The sequence below is a fragment of the Mus musculus genome, chromosome 2 (genome assembly GCF_000001635.26).
Source record: "Mus musculus strain C57BL/6J chromosome 2, GRCm38.p6 C57BL/6J".
Taxonomy (NCBI): domain Eukaryota; kingdom Metazoa; phylum Chordata; class Mammalia; order Rodentia; family Muridae; genus Mus; species Mus musculus.
The window spans coordinates 75,381,514-75,396,442 of record NC_000068.7 but is presented as its reverse complement, the minus strand read 5'-3'; the positions used below and the strand labels follow the sequence as shown (position 1 = coordinate 75,396,442).

General features: G+C 42.2%; 1 long non-coding RNA gene across 3 annotated transcripts in view; it reads left to right on the top strand.

Moving 5' to 3' along the window:
• Positions 1-336: 336 nt before the first annotated feature.
• The window catches only part of Gm39857, a 102,085-nt gene continuing 87,492 nt past the window's right edge, over positions 337-14,929 (top strand). For all 3 annotated transcript variants that reach the window (XR_866459.3, XR_866461.1, XR_866460.1), the window contains exons 1-3: positions 337-487; positions 2,468-2,510; positions 3,781-3,797. This is a non-coding gene — a long non-coding RNA (predicted gene, 39857). The remainder of the gene's footprint in view (positions 488-2,467; positions 2,511-3,780; positions 3,798-14,929) is intronic.

The following is a 14,929-nucleotide window of genomic DNA, read 5'->3' as shown; positions in this document are numbered from 1 at the left end:
TAAATGTCTGTGTGCTTCAATGGTCTTAGGTGACTGATGTGCTGCTATGACAACAGCTCTTTCCTGCTGTCACTTCACTAGCCTGCAAGCTGGAATATTTAGTGGATGTGCTTGCCAGGGGATATCTGTTTTCTCTTTCCTTTCATCATACTTTCTTCACAGTGTGCCTTTGTGGCACCCCCAATGCCTGCCTGCCTGTCATTCCTTCTTGCTGACAAGTTCTTTTCTTGGCAGCAGTAGAGTCTGACTTTATAAGCATCGACAACCAACCAAGCAACCAACCAAGCAACCAACCAACCAGCACACAGCCTGCTGAAGGATTCTGTATGGAAGGAAAATACCACTCAGACATAGAAAGCGGCACTTGTGTGGAGGAGAAATGGCTGGCTAACTTAACAAGCCAGGTGGCAGGCAGTGGGGATGGAGTAACAAGCCTTTCTCCCTTCAGTCAGCTGGGCTTTCTCTCTGGGTCTGTTGGTATGCACAGGTGAGCCACTAATTGCCTTTTAAAGAAGTTTAGGTCCATTGGCCTTACAGTTAGTGGTAAGGTCAACTGTTAGCTTTAACTTTGGGGGGCAATGGAAAATTTTGCCAGAGAGAGAGAGGGAGAGAGAGAGAGAGAGAGGGAGAGGGAGAGGGAGAGGGAGAGGGAGAGGGAGAGGGAGAGGGAGAGGGAGAGGGAGAGAGAGAGAGAGCAACTTGGTGGTGGTGTGGGAAAGACTAGCAGGACTGTTAGCCAGAAACCATTTAAATTGGAATTCCTTAGGGACCTGTCATTTTATAAATTACTTGCCAGGTTGCCTTTATCGGCTGAGCATACATGTGAGATGTAGATGCTACTCCAAAGATTCCCATGGAAGAGAGGAAGAAGGCAGGCTTACGAATGGTGCCTTGCCGCTGGCTGTTGCCCTCCTTCTCCCTGTTGCACCCCCATACCTCAGGACCTTTTCCCAGACCTTTGCACTTTGTCCTTCTCTCAGGCGTGGACCCTGGGTTAAGCTCCATCTTGCATCCATCCTCTCCCATCTACTTGATCCAGGCATTGGGCTCCCTTTACTGCCTACTGACAGCTGCAGTTTTACTCATCAGAATCTCTCTGGACCATGGTCCCAACCTCAATCCTTGAGGAAATGATACCTCCTGGAGTGGCCTTACCGTTTCCTTCTACCTTTTACAGAGGCACAGCATGTCAGTGGGCACTTTATTTAGGAGGTGGTCATAGGCAACAGATGGAGGAATGTAAGTCTTGCTGCCTAACAGCTTGCAGATTCCAGATCAACTCAGGCCCCCACATGTTCATGGGCAGAGCATTTAAAACTTGGCATCACATGGTTCCACAGACGTGCTCTGCTGCTGTCACTCAGCCTCAGGTCTGTAGGAGGGGGAGGGAGTAGGAACAAGGAACAGTGTCCATTTCTGTGTAAAGTCAGGATGGATTTGCCTAGCAACACAGATTTCAGATTTTTTTTTTTTACCTTATGGGGTTTATACTGACAAACTGATGCAACTAAGCAAATCAAGAAAGTACATAAAAAGTCCCAAGACAACAAAAAGTCAAATCTTAGAAGTAAAGGCTCAGATTACCACTAAAATCCTCTCCATGGTTCTAATGTGGAGGCTCAGAGTGACTGTCATATTTTGAAGGTGTTAAGGGTTTAATGTTCTGGGGCCTGTAGATAAATTCCACATTTAATCTCTCTTCTTTTACATTTCCATATTTTTTACAGCTGTTGCTAGCATGAATATTCTCTATAAAAGCAGAGTCATTCCAAGAATATCATAAAGACTGTGTACTTCACCTTTTATTGGGTTGTTTTGTTATGCCAGGTAAAAATACACTTGTATATTTCTCATTTTTACCAGAGCAATGAGTGGGAGCGTATCAAAATGTCAAGGCATTTTTCCAAATGATCTTTCGCCTTTCACTGTCTTCAAAGACAAGAATACTAAATTCTCAGTATCTTAACCATGTTACTTCTCAAATAATACTTATTTTTCCCCAAAAGTAACACTAATGGAAACATTATATAGCAGCCAATATCCCGTCTTCACAGTTCTAAAGGTAAGTTCTTCAAATAATACCGAATAGCCATGCCATGCCATTCATTTTTATAGCCCCCTTGCACAAGTTAAATAACTACTTCATAAGTGGCTACGTGTTAGTTGCGTTCCTGATGTGCCTCTGGCACGAGACCACCACATACCTATGTTAAAGCTGCATGGAGAAAATGGGTGTTTCGCTTGCAGGGAGGGGAGGAAGTTATCCATAGGAACTCGGAACACCACACCTGCAATTTACTTGATGACGCATTGTTCTTCCCTGCACCTGGCCAGGAATCCTTACATTGTGCTTGAGTTGAGGCTCCTCTGTGCCCAGGCTGGGGAAAGCCTGTCCTTAAGGGATGCATCTGGGAGAGCTCTAAGTAGTCCAGTGCTTTCTGACTCTGTGTTTTCCTTCTGCTTACAGGTACTGGCAAAGGTGTGGAGTGGACTTCCTGCATCTCCCAACTGTAAGACTTCCAAGGCTTTTCCTATTGAGGGGAAAAATATGAGGGTGGTAATAGGTGTTCACCCACACTTTCTAATCTAAGCTTAGAATCAATCATTCCTGTTACATTTGCACCATTTATGGTATGGCCTTCTGAATCAGAGGCCTGGGGAAAGAGTCAGTTAACTCCATGTCCCCCTCTCTTCCCATTGGAAATCAAACAGGGTACGTTTGGTCAAGAACGTACCCTGTTCGGTACGCGGTTGTTTGTATTAATCAAAACAGTCAAGTGGCTGAGAGATCTGTTAGTGTGGTTGATCTACTGGTATAGATACTCTTTTTAGATACTAAATTCCATTACTTGAGAAGTTAAGTGGTTAAGATACGGGTATAGTCTTTTAGCAGAGACACCTGGACCACCATCCTAGACAGCCAGAGAGCTATGAGTTTCCTAGAAATAAAACAATTGTTGGAAATACTGAAGACTCAGAGAACCCCCATTTGCCCCTAAGTCCACACGATGTATGTGGCGACAATTTTGGAGATTTAGTTTCTTTGGAATATATATATAGGGTTGGGGGGAAGGCATGCAAAAACTAACATTGAAACTTTGAAACAGCAGCAGAGTGAATGACTTTTATTTTTTTGTCATTGTTGGTGGTTTTAAATTTTTCCCGTGTAATTATTGTGAAGGGGAGGAGGAAAGTAATAGCCCACATGTCCCTGGCATTTGTTCAGAGCAGTGTGCAGAATGGAGTGCTCTTGTGCAAGAAACGATTTATGATCTTGAAAATAAATTTAATGAATCAAAAAAAAACCCCAAACCAAACCAAACCAAACCAAACCACCACCACCACTACCATCACCAACAAAGAACTCCATGCCCTTAATCAGCAGGAAGACATTTTATGATAATATCGATCCCTTTCCTTTCTTTCACCTTTTCTCTCTGATCTAGTGTTAGGAGGTTGAAAGAGTGGAGAAGGGTGGGAGAAAGAACTCACAAAGTAGCCAAAGACCAGCTGCAGATGTAGGCAGGTGCCCTTTGAGACACACAGGGAAGGAAGTAAGCTGTCCATAAGGACATAATTCTCAAATCAAACTGCATTCTCTGAGTGCCAAAGGATGGTACAGTCTTGCAGTGCTTCAAGGATATTATTTATGATCTTTACAGTGACAAGAAGTTGGCAATGAAATTTGATTTACTGGTTGAAAAATTTGAGGCTCCTAAAACATAAATATAACTGGTTTTTTTTTTCCTTTCTTTTCTTCCATGCTTGAAACTAATCCAGAGCTCTGTACATGCTGGGTAAGCACTTCACCACCAAGCTCTGCTCCTAGAGAAGAGCTTTTTACTGTCTTTCTTAAAGTCACAGGATTACTAATTGTGGAGATGGGACCAGATTCCAGAGTTTCTAGTTTCTAGCCATATATTCTTATCTTTGCCCTGACACAATGTTATTTATATTAATAAAATGTGCTATGTGATATTTATTGAACCAGACATAATTTGCTCCCCATAACCCCATTTTTGCCTCAAAATAGACCTATAAAGTAAAAGATGTGGGTATTGCATTCTATGAATGAAGAGGCCGAAGCACAAAGTCTACTCTGAATGACTCAGCAGGGTATTGTAGGACACTCCAGGGCAAAGACAAGACAGGACAGTGGCTCTGGAGGAATGCATAATCAAATAAGGGCCAGGAATTCTGCATTCCCTAGCTTACTGGAATGATAGCTGAAGAACACATTTTGAAAGTGCGGTGCTAAACAGGATGGGCAGTCAATGTCGAATGTCCACAGCTCTGATGATGGAGACTGCTTTATATTGTGTAGCTATTTTTTTCAAATTGGAAAACCTCTAGGAGGAGGGAGGCTCCTAAGACTCAAGAACCTAAGGGAGTTTTCAAAGTTCAATGGGTACAGGAAATTACAAGACTCCCAAGGCCCACCTCTGAGGCCGGGAGAGGAGACTGGGGTGGGCAGCACGCAAGCTGTGCAGGGAACTGCACTGTTGGAGCTTTGGGGAACCATCACTCAAATGTGGTGTGGGCTGCTGTGTCGAAACAACTCTCCATGAGTCACCTGGGTTCCTGTAAACAGACTTTCACCCATGCTTCTGGTAACTTCCATACACATACTGGTTTGCTCAACTTGATGGAGATGGAAGTGTTTCTTTGGCTTGTAGTTTATGCCCAGTCTAGGATGACTAGATGGCTGCATATACGTCTCTCCAAGAAAACTTATGCATGAAATCCCACCCCCAGAGGTCTTTTGGATGAGCTGGGATAAATACAGGGGGTGCCCTGCATTAGGTAAAACATGAGTTTTCATCCCTTTCTGCAATTCCAAATTCTAATGCCTGAACCCTATTCCCCAGACAGTCCTAGGAATGATGTTTCGGAGCTCTGGATTCTCTGAGACCCCACTTTTCTTGACCAAACGTACTCTGTTTGATTTTCAATGGGAAGAGGAGAGGGCATGGGGTTAAATGATTCTTTTTCCAGGCCTCTAATTCAGAAATCCATTCCTTAAACGGTGCAAATGTAACAGGAATGATTGATTCTAAGCTTCTGATTCAAAAGTGCGGATGAGCATCTCTTACTAGCCTCATATTTTTCCCCCTCAATAGGAAAAGCCATGGAAGTTTTAGAGTTGGGAGTTGTAGGAAGTACACTCCACACCATGTGCTGTCTATGTTTGAGACAACTGGACTCAGACTTGTTCAAAGTTTCCTGCCAGCAAGTATCTGACTTAAGTGCTTAACTCTGAACTCAGAGTTCGTGCCCAGTTGTGTCTTTCCAGTTTGTCTCTAGAATTGTCTAACATCTAAGAATAGAATTTTGTTATTACTAATTTTTAGTCATGGACTTGGCCTGAACCTAAAACTTGACTCTTGGTGAACCTTCAGTTTATATTTGTTGAGAATTATTGTTGCTAATAGAATATGTGTTTTTAAAAGGATTTAATTTATTGTTTTTTTTTTAGACAGAAGCTTTAGATTCATAGCAAAATTAATAAGAAGGTACAGCATTGCCCATATATCCTCTGTTGTCACATACAATCTTCTCTATCATCAGCATCCTCTACCAGAGTGGAACATCTGTTACTGTTACTGTCACTGAGCCTACCTGGACACATTACCATAGGTCAGCAGCCACAGTTTGTTAGGGATGGCTCCTGTTGTCAGACATGCTATAAACATGGACAGATTTATTTTTATTTTTTTCAATTTACTAAAGTTCTATTTCAGTTTTTTAAAAAATTGAAAATAGATTTTAATACAACATATTCTCATAATGGTTTCCACTTTCCCAACTCCTTTCATGTCCTCCCTACTTCCCCATCTACGCAAATTCACACCCATTCTTCTCTTTCTCATTAGGATACAAAAAAAACCCAGCTATAATAATAATAAGAATAGTGATGATATAAAATTTGATAAACACAAACAGACAAACAGAAGAAAAAGAGACAAAGAAAGAGCCCAGGAAATTCACACAAACACAGGGACACACCTATTCACACACACAGAAATCTTACAAAAACACAAAACCAGAAGCCATAATATATACACAAAGGAAATTGCTGCATCATGAGGCAAAGAACCTCCAAAAGTGCCATGAAGTTCATTTTATGCTGGCCACTTATTGCTGGGCATGAGTCCTGGCTTCAACTCTGTTGGAAAAAGCCAAGTTTCCGTTTGTGAGCAGTTATCAATTGGAGATAGGTTCTGGGTTAGGGGTATGGACTGTGTCTACTTCCCTTCTCAGCACTGGGACCCCTGTGACCTGTGGAGGACCTGTGCATTCTCCACAGTCTTCATGTGTTCATGTGAGCACCAGTCCTGCTGTGTTTAGAAGTCCTTGTTTTCTTTGTGTCCTCCATCTCCTCTGGCTTTTAAAACCTTTCCACTTACTCTTCAGCTGGATTCCCTGAGCCCTGAGGGGAGGGAATTGGTGGAGACATCCTATTTAGGGCTGAGTATTCCATGGTCTCTCACTCTCTGCATATTGACCTGCCAAGGGACTCTGCATTAGTTACAATCTACTGCGGGAGGAAGCTTCACTAAAGGTGGCAGAGCAAGACACCGATCTTTGTATACAGGAGAATGTTGTTAGGAATAATTTCATTGTTAATGAAATTATTAAAAATTAATTATTGACATAATTAATAATGTCCCTTTAGTAGAACAGTAGTATTTGGTTTTCCTCTACGTCCCTGGCCTATCTAGTTTCAGGTTCTTGGCCATGTGGGTAGTGTCGGGGATGGATTCCATCTCATGGAGTGGACTTTAAACCCAATTAGATATTGGTTGGTTAGTCCTACAAGCTTTGAGCCATTATTGCATTAGCTCGTCTTGCAGGCAAGTCATCACTGTACATAGAAGGGTTTGTGGTTGGGTTGGTGTTGACCTTTCTCCTGGGGTGGCATGCAGAGGACCTTCCAGTGGCATGAACACTAGTCAGTAGAAGTGAAGGCTCTGTGCACTTCTTCATGTTCAGTGAGTTGTATAGGTGTGGTCTTTAGCAATAGGGCTTTACCATCAGTTTGTAGAGAGCAACCAGTAGCACTGTCAATAGTCTGGGATGTTTTGGGCTTCCCATAGGACCCATTCAGCCAAGAACTCAATTAGATGTAATCCATTCCTGGAACTGGAGGGTTTGTTTGGTGGTAAGAGATGTCCAGTTGGGCCTCTTTTTTTTTTTTTTTTTTTTTTGGTTTTTCAAGACAGGGTTTCTCTGTATAGGCCTGGCTGTCCTGGAACTCACTTTGTAGACCAGGCTGGCCTCGAACTCAGAAATCTGCCTGCCTCTGCCTCCAGAGTCCTGGGATTAAAGGCGTGCGCCACCACGCCCGGCTCTCGAATTATTTGATGATTCTATTTAGAGCACCTTCAAATATGTATATATTTTAGGAAGCTTCTACTGTATGGAGTTTCCATATGTTACATCATATGGTCCTCAGTTTTAGTTGTCCTTCTCCATCCCTCCCCCACCTTCATCTTCCCTCTACCTTCCTGTTTGATCCTCCAGTGCCAGTCAGACAGATTTATAGGGACTCATCTCTGCCACTGTGGCGTCATCCAGAGTGTCTTCATTGCCTTAAGCATTGGTTCATGAAGAAAAAAAAAATCACTGCTGTGAGAAACAGAGTGATCTATTTTGGAAGACAGGCAGCTGTTTCTTGGAAGATAAAACACACACTTGTCATAAATCCAGAGGTCATGTTTGATGTTTGCACAAAGGAGCTGGAACTCCATGCACACAAAAACCTGCACTTGCGTGTTTCTGCAGACTTTAGTGTAATTTTTTTTTTTTTTGTGGGCTATGGACATCTTCCACTTTAGACTGAACCCTTGCTTCAACCTACCAAGCTCTGTTCTTCATTCACTGGTCACTTGGAGGCTCAGTTCCATGGGAAGAAAACGAAGGTAGTGATATTTCTCAGGCTCCAGGCAGTGACACAAACCTGATTGTCTTAAGGATGTCACGTAGAGGAACAAAGCAGGAGTGCCATTTTGTTAATGTCAGATATAAATATCTTTATGAACCTTATATGTCTGGATTCATTAGCCATTTAATGAAATTGACGAACAGATGTTCAGGAAATTAGTAGCAACTGACTTCATTGGGAAATTATAGAGAGCTTGGTGCCATCCAAGATATCAAAAACATGCTGTGCCTACAATCTGCCAGGAATCCAGGTACAGTAATGGTCTCTGTGTTATATATAAGCTCACTATTAACACTCAATAAATGTTAATTGTGTAATAGTAAAATATATTGGACCAGTGAGATGGCTCAGTGGGTAAAGGCACTGGATGCCAAGCCAGAGCTTCAGTTCAGTCCCTGAAGCCTACATAGTGGAGGGAGGAGAACGGGTTCCTGAAAAGTTGTCTTGTGATCCAACATGTGCGTTAGAGAACACACATGAGAACAGACTCCTGAAAGTTGTGCTGAGACATCCAATACACACACACACACACACACACACACACACACACACACACGCAGGTGCACACCCACGTGCAACATGTAAAACAGGCAAATAGATATTGAGCATGCCCCCCCCCACCCCCACCCCAATGGCGATGTGGCTGTGGTTATAAAGGAATATCCTCTGTTTTCAGAATGTAACTTTCCTTTGGCTTTACTTTATGTTCACCTAGTACAAGGGCTAATTGCTACCTTAGGTTAAGGTCATTAATCTTGAGATACATGAACTGATTTTGGTTTGTAGACTTAAAAAAAATGAAATCAGAATGACTATTAAATGTTTCAGTCTGTCTTGCTTCTCACCTTGAGGCACACAGGAAAGTGGGAGAAAGGGCAACATCAAGACAAACAGGGCTCAGAGGCCCAGACAGTGCTAGAGAAGCCCACACCCAGCACGGCATCAACATCAAAAGGAGACTTTGTCTGTTTCATTGCAAACTTATCCTTGGCTATGATTTGGAAATAATAGAGAGGTGAAGAAAGAATAATTCTATGATACTTAGAAATGTTTGTCCTTCACAGCAGCATATGGTAATGTTTATTTTAATTTCATGTGGACGAGTGCTTTGCCTGCATGTATGTCTAGGCACCGTGTGTGTACACTGCTCAGAGAGGCTAGCAGACAGTGTCAGGTCCTCTGGAACTGGAGTTATAGATGGTTGGAAGCCATTATGTGGGTGCTGGGAGATGAAGCTTGGACCTTCTGGAAAAGCAACAAGTGCTCTTATGTGCTGAACCATCTTTCTAGCCTCAGAGTGGCACATTTGTAAATGTTTAAAACTCTGTATTTAGTCTTTTTCTCAATACATACATACATACATACATACATACATACATACATGTGTTTCAATTTATAATACTTGGTAATTCCCATGGAGGAAATACTCCAATCACAGACAATTTTAAACTGATAATATCGCAACATTGTAATTTTCCTAAAGACTTATCAGATAGCTCTTACAAGTTGATAAACATTGCCTCAGCAGAAATGGTTCTCAGGACTCAGTAACTGTGGTGAGAGAAGCCAGTAAAGATCAGCAGTTGGGCTGTTGATGGCTCAGCAGCTAAAAACACTTACTGCTCTTGCGTAGGTCCTGGGTTCTGTTCTCAACACCCATGTCTGGCAGCTCTCAACAGCGTATAATTCCACCTTCAAGAAGTGGATGCTTTTGGCCTCTCCCTGCATCAACAGTCACCTGCATGTTACCCACACATAATGAAAATCAACCCCGCACACAAAAGAAGTGGGTAATGAAACTGTGGGGAGGATAAAACTGAGACTCTTGGTTTTCTCACTAGATAGAAGAAAGTGCTTGACCTCAGGTTGATAGGAAGATCAAGGAAATTCTAATCTTCGAGTGTTCAGTGGGTCCTCAGCATGCAAGTGCTCAAGATGGCAATTGCTATTTAAATTGTTATGTCTTGAAATTAAATATATCTGTCTTTAGATCTATTCAGAAATACTATGATTATCATGGAACATAAACAGTCTAGGTATCAACTGGCCCTGACTTGGTATGAAATTCCATCCCTTAATAGTGGTTGGAGATTTATTAAGGCATGCTTATATGCATAGATGGGAAAGTGCCTCCCGGGTAGCGTTGCACAGGAAAACTATGGACTTGATTTCTGGGAAGATGTAAATGGCCTGTACCTTATTTTAAAGGTGGTGCTTCGGATGTGTAGAATGATGGGTCTCTTCTTTCTTGGTGACTGCTATGTACATCTTTGACACACTGCGCATTCTGCAGGGGAGTTCAGAGAAAGCCAGACTTCTTACCCAAGGGAGCAATGGAAATCTGGCTTCATTTCCCAACATCTCCTTTTCTCAGCTACTTAAATGATAATCAGCCTAGCTGTCACACAACCCCCAAATCTCTGTGCTGTGTTGAAATCCGTTGAATGACAATTGATGAAGAGCACAAATGTGTAGCTTTGTAAAATAGGAAGAGAAAGCAAGGGGAAGGAATTGTGAGTGTCTCCATTAGCCACATCTTAATCCTGCCATATACCATTAAGCATCCAAAATAATTCCTGTCGTTTTGCTCCCAGCCATTATCTGGGAAAGTCTGTCTACTGCCACCAAATTCTAACAGAAACTACTCAGGGTCCAATATTTTTTCTCTTTTTTGTTTGCTATGATCTCACTAATCCTAATTTGACTTAGAATCAGAGGGCTCTTTCTCTTCATAGCCCGAAAGCATCTGTCAGCCATTAGCCTTGTCGGCAGCAATCATGAACAATCACACACAAAGAAACTGCAAACGAGAGCTTCTCTTCCTTATATCTTCCCATGGCTGACTGAAGGAAGACAACTCCACAAACCATGCATTTTAAAGAACATTTGTGCCGTGAATATATTACAAATATGGCCAGGAAGTGGGTTGCAGTATATCTTTAAAAGTGACTGATTTAAACCCAAACTTAATGTATTTTGGAGGCCAGCAATAATTTGACTTGCTGAGTGGATGGAATTTATGGGCACGATGCAGTGCAAATAAAAACATCCTCTTTCAGTAATAAAGGTGTTTGCTGTGTCCACACTGGGAAATACAGCTTTTCTTACCTCTGACTTCTGCAGAGAGCTCGTGGGAATAGCCAAGTCAGACGCAGGGCCTTTCTTTGTGGCCTTATGGAAATATCAAGCTTTATCTTTGTATTAAAGGGAGCTTAGAGTGCCATTCCCAGATCTGGGTCTGTGCTTTTGTGTTTGAGAACCAAATAAATAATGAGAAACCCAGTGCTGCACCCTGAGCAGTCAGTCAGTCAGTTTCCTAATGAGATCTGGAGACACCAAAGTGAAGGAAAGGCAGGGAGCAGGATGAGGGTTTGAAGATAGAATGTTCCTGTCTCTTCCTCACAGATATGGCCTAATAGGAGACGAAGGTTCCTAATATATGAGTGCATATGTACTTATGTGTGTATATGTGTATAGATACACACACACACACACACACACACACACACTGTGTTGTACATACCATTCTGGACTAGTCTGTACACACAATACCTTATTAGGCAGGGTTCTCTAAGGTTTTACATTTATTTATACATATTACATGTGCATACTGTACTGTGCATTCTGCTCTTCACTATTCTACACATGCTATTCCTTACTAGGCAGGGCTCTCTAAGGTTTCTAATCTAATCATACATATTACATGCACAACTGTACTGTGAACACCATCCCACACTGTTCCGTACATGCTGTACCTTATTGGCCCAGGGTTCTCTAGAGAAACAGAAGCAACAGTGTTGGATAGTTCAACAATGGCTATCTGCTTACTGAAGTGACAGAACTCCGTAGCTACTCAGCCTGTGGAACTGGATGCCTCAGTTGTCCATGAGACTTGGAAGGCTTGGGAGACTCTGGGATTGTCTTCAATATTCAGTACATGTGGCAAGACCCAAGAAGCTGGAGTCTCATGTCAGCAGGGAGCAAAAGGAGCAGGCTAAACAGGACCAGAAAGCAGACAGGTGACATGCTCTCCCTCACACCACTCTATAGCTAAGCCACCCATGGAAGGTACTAACCACTTTATGGGAGGGTCTTCCCTTAGACATGCCTTCTTAGACTGTGTCTTCTTGTTGACTCCAGACGCCATCAAGTTGGCGATTGAGGTTAATTTCCACACATTTCATACTATACCACATAACATGTGTGGTATAATACAATGTACACATAGCATCTTATGGCATAACAAATCTACTGTCAAGTGACTATGACATATGTTTTGCAGGGCTTCCCATTTTCCTCATGTGAATCTGAAGTTCTACCCTGAAGAAGAAACCCCTCCTACTACACATACAACCCAGTGTTTTTGATGTCTTGAAATTGAGGTTGAAATATAGGAAGTAGTGAGTTTCTGTGGGAAAATCATTGTGAATTGAAACAAAGCTGAGGTGCTTCCTTCTCCACAACTCTGTGTTTGAGAAAAGGCCCTGATCTGCCTCTGAGGTCCTATCCTTATCCCTCACTCCCAAGAGCTCTCCCTACCACGTATGTACACAGAGTGGCTCAGTCCTTGTCCACAGGCTCTCAACCTTCTATTTTTCCGAGGAGGTCAGGTTTGGAAACGTTGAGCATCAGCAGGAGACTTAGGTATCTCTGCCACATGAGGCTGCTGATTCTTTCCCCATTCTTACTCTGTCCCTTGATGTGCCAAACTTTAGTTAATCAAAAACAGTAAGATTCTTGTTCTTCTTGCTAAGCAGAACTCCTTTAAACCTTATCTAGGATAAATTCGACTTTAGGGGACTATGTGTTTTTAAAACAGGATATCCCAGGTTGGCCTAAGGCCTCAGACTTCCTATATAACTGAAGATGGCCAAGAGCTTTTGATCTTTCTGCTTCTGTATTCCGAGTGCTGGAATCATAGGTATATACCACTACTTCTGGTTTATGCAGACCTTCTGTGCATGCTAAGCAAGTGTGCTATCAATTAAGCTGCATCCCCAGGCTTTGGGGAACTTGCAATATGGCTCCAAGTTTGATCATTTATGGCTGATGGTACTGTAAGACCTGGGAGAGGATGCAGCCACTACCCTTCTTGCCATGGATACTTCCTGCTTTCTCTTTTAAACCAAAATTCAGCACTGTAAAGCAATTTGCCCCAAGGTCTGGGGACTATATACGTGCTTAAAATTTCTCTAGAAAATATTGGAGACTTGGTTGAGGAGTTAAGAGTACTTCCTGTCTTTCCAGAGGACAAAAGTTCGATTCCCAGCATCCACATGAGGTGGCTCACAACTGCCTGCAACTCTAACCTCAGGAGATCTAATGTCCTCTTCTGATCTCCACAGATACCTGCACACATATGGCACACACAACAGCACACACACACACATTAAACACATGCATATGCACATTTAAAATAATTTCTCTGGATGACCTTAGCCATCACACATATCCCAAAGCAGATAGGGACATCTCTCTGTGTTTCTCTCCAGCACTAGAATTTTGTTACTATGTGGAGCTTAGGGCTAATCTCCAGAGGTTACTTGCTGTGCTTTGCAGGGGGTTACAAAGCAGATACAAACACAAGACTTACAGTCATCAGATGCCCCATTTTCTATTCTGGTCTAATGTAATACCAGCTAATACAGTTGCTTGCTTTGTCTCACCTACAGAATGAGGATGAAGGCATCATCTCTGTAACCTCACTGAGGTTCTTGGAAGGGGCTTCTGGCATAGTAGGGTCACAAGGTTAAATTGTATTCCAAGTCTTCCTAAATAGCCAGCAATAGACCAGAAAGGATTCCCAAAATTCTGTTTCACTTTCTCTGTAAAATAGTCATAGCAGTCACCAAGTGCCAAGTACTCTCATTTCTCATTCACTGCTAATTATCAGGATAGGATCCATTAATTCAAGTTTACAAGCTCAGAGGTTCAAGCACACAGCCTGTTCTCAGCATGCTCTCATATGGAATGGAGTGGAGACAGGGATGTGAAGTTTGGGGATTCATCAATTGCTCACCACAGCACACCAAGTGATGTTACTAAAGTTAGTCCTCTCTTTCTGTATAGGTCTGTCCAAAACAGGTCTGCTGCAGACATACTCTTAAGAGACTGAAAATCCCATGTGCTGCTCTTTTATCTGGGAATGTAGGCAGCTCATGGGGTGGGGGAGGCAGAAATCAATGACACATCAAGTTAAACTACATTCTGAACTCACAAATCTCTTTCAGGTAGAAGACCTCATAGAACCTTCCCAGCCCATAGGAAGGGAGGCGGTGCATTCACAATGTCTTTACTAGGGGAAGGGACTTTGCAAAGCTTTCTGTTACCATGGGTCAGAGGTAAGGGGTCAGGTGACTTGTGGGAAGCAGAAGTGGGTTTTGGGTCCAGGTCTTACTTCATCTTATCACTTAGCTTCCTTCACTGAGAAAAATGGGGGTGATATGAAAATTGGCTAGGGGTTTACACAAGTGAGCTCGGTTGTTCAGTTGTCATGCCCTGATTGGAAAATAAGAGTATTTTCCAAGAAATATAGCAAAATCATATTCCTTATTTTTATGAGCTATATATTGAAAGAAAGAAAGCTCAAGGATTTTTTTTAAACCCAGAAACTACAAATATTTTATAGAGACACAGCCAGTGGAACACTGACTCAGACTAGCCTGGCTTACCACACAGGGTTCAACATTCCACTTTAAGGTACAGGAAGATGTCTTTGTAATGTCAATCACCCATTTACACCATTTTAAAAGCCAGAATTTTAATAATGCTCCTTTATAGACAATGAAAATCTATACATACTTTGTATATTGCTTTACCTGCCTTATGAATGAGTATAAGGTAAAAGCAGTTCAGTTATAACAAACTTCAACATGTAAAGGCTTGAAATGGACATAATATGTATCTATAGTCAGGTGCTTACAAACATGGAGAGTGTTCAGAGATTTAGGACCTTTGACTTTAGACCAGAGAGGTTATCTTCAT